Source organism: Molossus molossus, unplaced genomic scaffold (genome assembly GCF_014108415.1).
Source record: "Molossus molossus isolate mMolMol1 unplaced genomic scaffold, mMolMol1.p scaffold_m16_p_9, whole genome shotgun sequence".
NCBI classification, from domain to species: domain Eukaryota; kingdom Metazoa; phylum Chordata; class Mammalia; order Chiroptera; family Molossidae; genus Molossus; species Molossus molossus.
In genome coordinates, this window is record NW_023425403.1 from 42,011,659 (window position 1) to 42,017,864 (window position 6,206).

The window sequence follows — 6,206 nt, forward strand, 5'->3', positions numbered from 1 at the left end:
CCTGGAAAAGGCTGAATCTCTTTGGGGAGGGCTGCTGCTTTTCCCCACAACTCTAGGAAGGAGCACACTGGCCACCGTCCTTGTGGCCTCAACTCAGCAAAAACTCTGAGTGCCCTCCAAATCCTGGGTTTCCCCACAGAGTTCCAGCCCAGTCTGCCCTCCCTCTGCCGTAGCCCCCAGGTGAGTGGCTATGGCTATTTTAGCACTCTGTCCCAGCTCTCTGTGCTGTGGAGGGGGCTTGGTCTTTATTCCCCAAGGGCGCTGCTCACAGCTAAGACTGCTGCTGTCCATGGGCTCCCAGCCCACCACCCTCTCGCGCCTCCACAGATCCTACCAATGTTCCTGGTTATATGGTCCTGTCCTGCTGCTTTTCTGTTGCTTTTTACTGAGGATTCATCTTTATTTTAGTTGTAATTCCCGTTTGGTCCTGGGAGATCGTCTGTGTAGCTTCTATTCACTTTGCCTCCATTTTCCCCATAATGTATTCTTAGTTTTACTTTTGACTTCAATACCACAAATCTTTACCAGATATGCTATGATTATGAAGACTTGTGCTGGATGAAAACATGCTAAATAAGACTGTAGGTTATATGATTTGAGAGAAAATAGAAGCCCAGTAGGAACCATATTACCTCTTCTAGTCTGTCATTGTGCAAGCATAATCAATATTATTTATATAACTAGCAAATATTTACCAATCTCCTATGAAATGTAGGTACTATGAATCCTGTTGAAGACACATTATAGCTATATCATGTATCCACCATTATACTCAAGGAAACAAACACCAAGATTCTTAGGAAATAAGATGCTGGAAGTGGGTGGCAAGATAAGGAAAACAGGCAGTAGTTGGGAGATGCAGGGTAGATCCAGAACCTATACTTAGGGCTCCTAATAGAGGGGCCATTTGCTTCATTCAAAGGGTAAAACATTTCTCTCACTTCTCATGGAGGCTATGTTTTGGAGGTAGAAACCTTCCCTACTCCCCAAAAGATGAAAAGTTCTCTGCTTCTGAAGGTGAAGAGGGGTAGATATCCTATTTATATTTAGGTGTTGAAGTTAATAATTTAGGGGCTCTGGATTAGTTCCCAAGGCTGCTGTAACAAAGTACTACTAATGTGTAGCTTGAAAATAAGAGAAGTTGGTTGTGTCATAGTTCTGAGGGCTAGACATCTGAGATCGAGGTATTGATAGAGTTCCTCTTCTTTTGAAGCATAACTCCAAAGTCTTAGTCTCTGCACACACCTGTCTTCCCTCTGTCTACATCTTTGCATGGTGTTCTTTCTCTGTCCTTCCTCTCCAAAATAATACCAGTCATTTCAGATTAAGGGCCTACCTTATTTCAATATGTCATTTTAACTATATCTGCAAGGACCCTGTTTCCAAACAAGGTACTGGGAAAGGGTATTGTTTGGGGGAATATAATTCAATCCATAAAAGTGTCTTGCCTTTGTGGAATGCACCAATGTATGGAAGAATCAATCTGGCTCTCAGATGGTCCTTTTGGGGTTCTAGGTATGAGAACCAATGCTAAACTGCTACTCTGGTGACTGTAATTGCTGTGAAAAAATAAAAGTCTGATGTTTGATTCAGCAGCATGGTGTTTCTGCTGAGACCTATCTGTCTATTGGTCTGGCTACCTAACTGGTTAAGTAGAGTCACATCTCAGATCCATTCTAGTTCCTAATTTAACAACAACTTACTGGAGGAGGAAAAACCCCAATTCACTGAGACATAATAGCACCGTCCCAGTATCTGGATGAGATCAAAGAGCTAATATTTAGTTGATATCTCTTGCCTTTTTTATGTTAGCCATTCTAATAGGCATGAAGTAATATCTAATTATGGTTTTGACTTGCATTTCTCTCATGACTAGCAATGTTAAACATATTTTCAGCCTGGCTGGTGTGGCTCAGTGGTTGAGCGTCGACCCATGCACCAAAAAATTGCCGGTTTGATTTCTGGTCAGGACACATGCCCAGGTTGTGGGCCCAATCCCCAGTGCGGGGTAGGCAGGAGGCAGCTAATTGATGTTCTCTCTCATCAATGTTTCTCTCTCTCTCTTTCTCTCTCCCTCTCCCTTCCTCTCTCTCTAAAGTCAATAAAGAAAAAAATTAAACAGACAGGACTCTATTAATTTGATAGTCTGGAATTCAGGGAAATAAATTTTTTCTTTAGAAATATGATTTATAATCCATTTTTGACAAAGCTTTCTCTAAGTGTATTAATACAATAGCAATATGCACTGGATACTGGTCAGGCCTGCCATTCCCAGTGCTGCTGATAGGAGCTCCCCTACAGTTTTTGCAGTCCAAGAGCCAATTCAGAGTGCCTTATTATGATATAATCACTAGACAATTATCCACTGATGATGGGGTTAGATACGGAATTCAGAACTCAGTGTTAGGTCTAGCTGATGTGCCCTCATGAGTCATATTTCAGAAATGCATAAAAAGTCTTTGTTTGTTCCCTGGGCAGGGTAGCTCAGTTGGACGTCATCCATGCGTGGAAGGATCACCCTTTCCATTCCAGGTCAGGGCACATGCCTGGGTTGTGGGCTCAATACCAGTAGGGGGAGTGCAAGAGGCAGCTAATGGATATTTCACTCTCACAGGGATCTTTCTCTCTCCTGCCCCTTTCCTCCCTCTCTAAATATCAACTTAAAAATCTTTTTTAAAAAAGTCTTTGTTTGTGCTCATTCAGATTACTCAACTTGACAGGAGCTCATCTGGGAAAGGCAAAATTCCATGGCCAACAAACTAAGCGTGTGTCTAGCGAGGAACCAGGGAGATTCAAGATGCTGCACACACTAAACCCCTTGCCCGCCACTCTCCAGAGAAGTCCCAGAGAAGTGCAACTTGCACCGGATTTTTGTGTGAAGATGTTTATTTTTACCATTGTTCTCTGAAGCTATTTCTACTTCCTCAGAGGAATTAATATGGTTTGAGGTAAACTTTGAAAAATGGATTGAAAAAATTGGCAGGAAAGAATGCAAGTAAAGGCAATTCAAGTCAAGGGAACAGCTTTAGCAAATTCACAGGAGTTTTAACGTGTGGCATGTATTCAGAGACGCGGGGAATTTATTCTGGAAAGTACTGAATAGACTTGGGGTTATTTCATATAGAATTTGAACTTAATCTTAAGTGTTTGGATTTGAATATTTATAAGAGCATTCCCAAGATTACTATCATTACCCATTGTGTATACTCCCACACATGTATATTAAGTTATGCATTATATATGCACTCATGTATGAATACATATTTATGTTTATAATAAAACAAATCTTATATATTAAATCATATATATATATGCACATATTCCAATTCAGAGATCAAGGTTATATAGTAAGGATTATAAAGATTATTGAACACAGATTCAATATTGTGACCCCCCCCAAAAATTATATATTGTCAGATTTATGCAAGAATTGTCTTCTGACAAAAAAAGTTATAATTTGATGTAATAATTACATCAGTTTAAGAAACAAAGAAATATAAGGTAAATGTAAGGAATAGACCATAAACAACTATTCTAGGTGTAAATGAATAGGTCTGTATTTCTTTTGTCTTTAAAAAAAAAACTCATAAAAACAGTTCTATTTGCACTAATTTTCTGAAGCTGGTTTAGAACAGTGATATTCAAGCCATCCTCAGATGCTCTGATTGGTGGAGAGAAGGGTTGGGGGAGATTGATCTTGTGGGTTTTGGAACACTATATTTATCATAGCATCTCTGATCATCCAGTTCATACATTGACATTTCAGGAGAATTTCATTTGATTAAAGCATTACCCTGCTTCTAAATTTTTGAAAAATAAAGACCATTTGTTAAGCAAATCATAATGCAAAGAAGAAGCAGCATTTTTTTTTTACAATTAGATATAATTTCAAACTTAGTTTTGCTACACATTCAGATGACTTTCAGTTGAATACCTATGGTTGTAGTGTTGATTCTCAAAAGAAATTTACATTTCTCAATTATGTTACTTAGACAAATAGCATTAAAACATAGCTTTCTCTGCTAAATATGATCCAGCAAGAGATATACAAACTAACTATTACTGCCCAGCTGGTGTCACTGATTGAGCGTCGATCCATGCACCAAGAGGTCATCGGTTCAATTCCTGGTCAGGGCACATGCCCAGGTTGTGGGTCCAATCCCCAGTAGGAAGCATGCAGGAGGTGGCCAATCAATGTTCTCTCTCATCAATGTTTCTATCTCTCCCTCTCTCTCTAAAATCACTAAAGAAAAAATATTTTTAAAAATTAACTATTACATTGCAATGCAAAGCTCTTACATTTTCTCTGTTGTTACACTAAGCAAAAAATTGAAAGAGAATAAAATATTATATTATGGTGTAGAAGTAACTCAAAGTAATCTTCCTTTGAAGAAATCATATTAATCCAGTTACTTAAGATAAATTATTATTTAATAGATTTCATACTGGCACCCAGAAATTCCACTTATACTCTTTGGCAAAATATTACATTTGGATCTTGATTCCTTTTGGACAAAAGACATAATTAACAGCTAATGGAATACTTTTAGACTGTCTCATAAATATTAACTGATAAGATGCATTCTTCCTTCTGAAATACTAAAGTTTACAATCCTGTGAAACCGGCTATATAATCGTGATGAAGATATAATTATAGTTAATATAATGACTATTAATATAATATAATTTATGTGACTGCCATCATAGTTCTTGATTGAATTTTGGGACAATGTGAATAATTAAGATCAAACAAATATAAGAAGTTCTTGGAGATAAAGCTATTCATTCGTTACCTTACATTAGACTTGGCTGCAACTCTTTACTGCTATAGCAATCATTTTTGGACAGAAGACATAGGCTACTTTTTTTCAAGTTTAAGATATATTAACTGATGAACCAAATAGATCCAGAGACTGGAAGCATGGAACAGACTAATGAATCTCAAAGGGATGGGGGGAGGCGCAGGTGGGAAGAGATTAACCAAAGAATTTATTTGCATATATGCATAGCCCATGGACACAGACAATAGTGTGGTGAAGGCTGGGGGTGGGGCAGGAGCTGAGTGGAGGGGGACAAGGAATGAAAAAAAAGGGGGGCCCTGGCCAGTTTGGCTCAGCGGTTAGAGCGTCGGCCTGCGGTCCGGAGAGACCCGGGTTCGGTTCCCTCTAAGGGCACGTACCTCGGTTGCAGTTTGTCCCTGGCCCTGGTTGGTTGTGCTGGTGACGACCACTTGATGTGTCCCTTTCACATTGATGTTTCTCTCTCTCTCTGTTCCTCTCTCTCCCTTCCACTCTACCTGAACAAAGAATGGAAAAATGTCCTCGGGTGAGGATGATAAAAAAAAAAAAAAAAGAAAGAAAAAAAGGGGGGGCATCTGTAACAATCTCAACAATAAAGACAAATTAAAAATAAACAAATAAAATATATGTCTTTGTACCCCCTTCACCTATTTCTTCCACCCCTCATCCAACACACACAACTTCAGCCTCTGGCAATCAGCAATCAGTTCTTTGTGTCTGTGAACTTTTCGTTTGTGTAGTTTTTGGGGGGAAGTATTGTTTTCCTTTGTTTTTTTAGATTCCACATACAGAGGTAGGTAAAAGTAGGTCTACAGTTGTAAGTACACAAAACAGTTTATTCTTGTGTTATTGTTTCTTAATTATTGTATTATTTTTCCATACTAACAACTGTAATTCTACTTTTGTCTACCTCTGTATAAGAGAGATCACATGGTATTTGTCTTTCTCTGACTTATTTCCCTTAGCATGGGCTTTTGATCTAACCATGCTGTTGCTAATGGTAAGATTTTCTTTTTGTGGCTGAATGATGGTCCTTTGTGTATTTTTATACCACAGTTTCTTTTTCCATTTATCCATTGATGTACACGTAGATTGTTTTCATATTTTGGCTATTATAAATAATGCTACAGTGAATACTGGGGTGCTGATATTTTTAGAGTTAATGTACTCATTTCCTTCAGAGAAATACCAAGAAGTGGATTTGCTAGAATCATATGGTAATTCTGTTACAGAAAAGACTCAGACAGAACATCAGAGGAAGCGAAGAGTTTCCTTTATTCACGCATGCGGACCCAGAGGAGGCAGTCTCCAAATTCTGGGCTCGGAGCTGCAGGGTGCGCCTGCCTAGCTTTATAGCGGGCTGGGTGGACATTCTTTAGATGCAAGAGCCGTAAGCAATTTACAGAA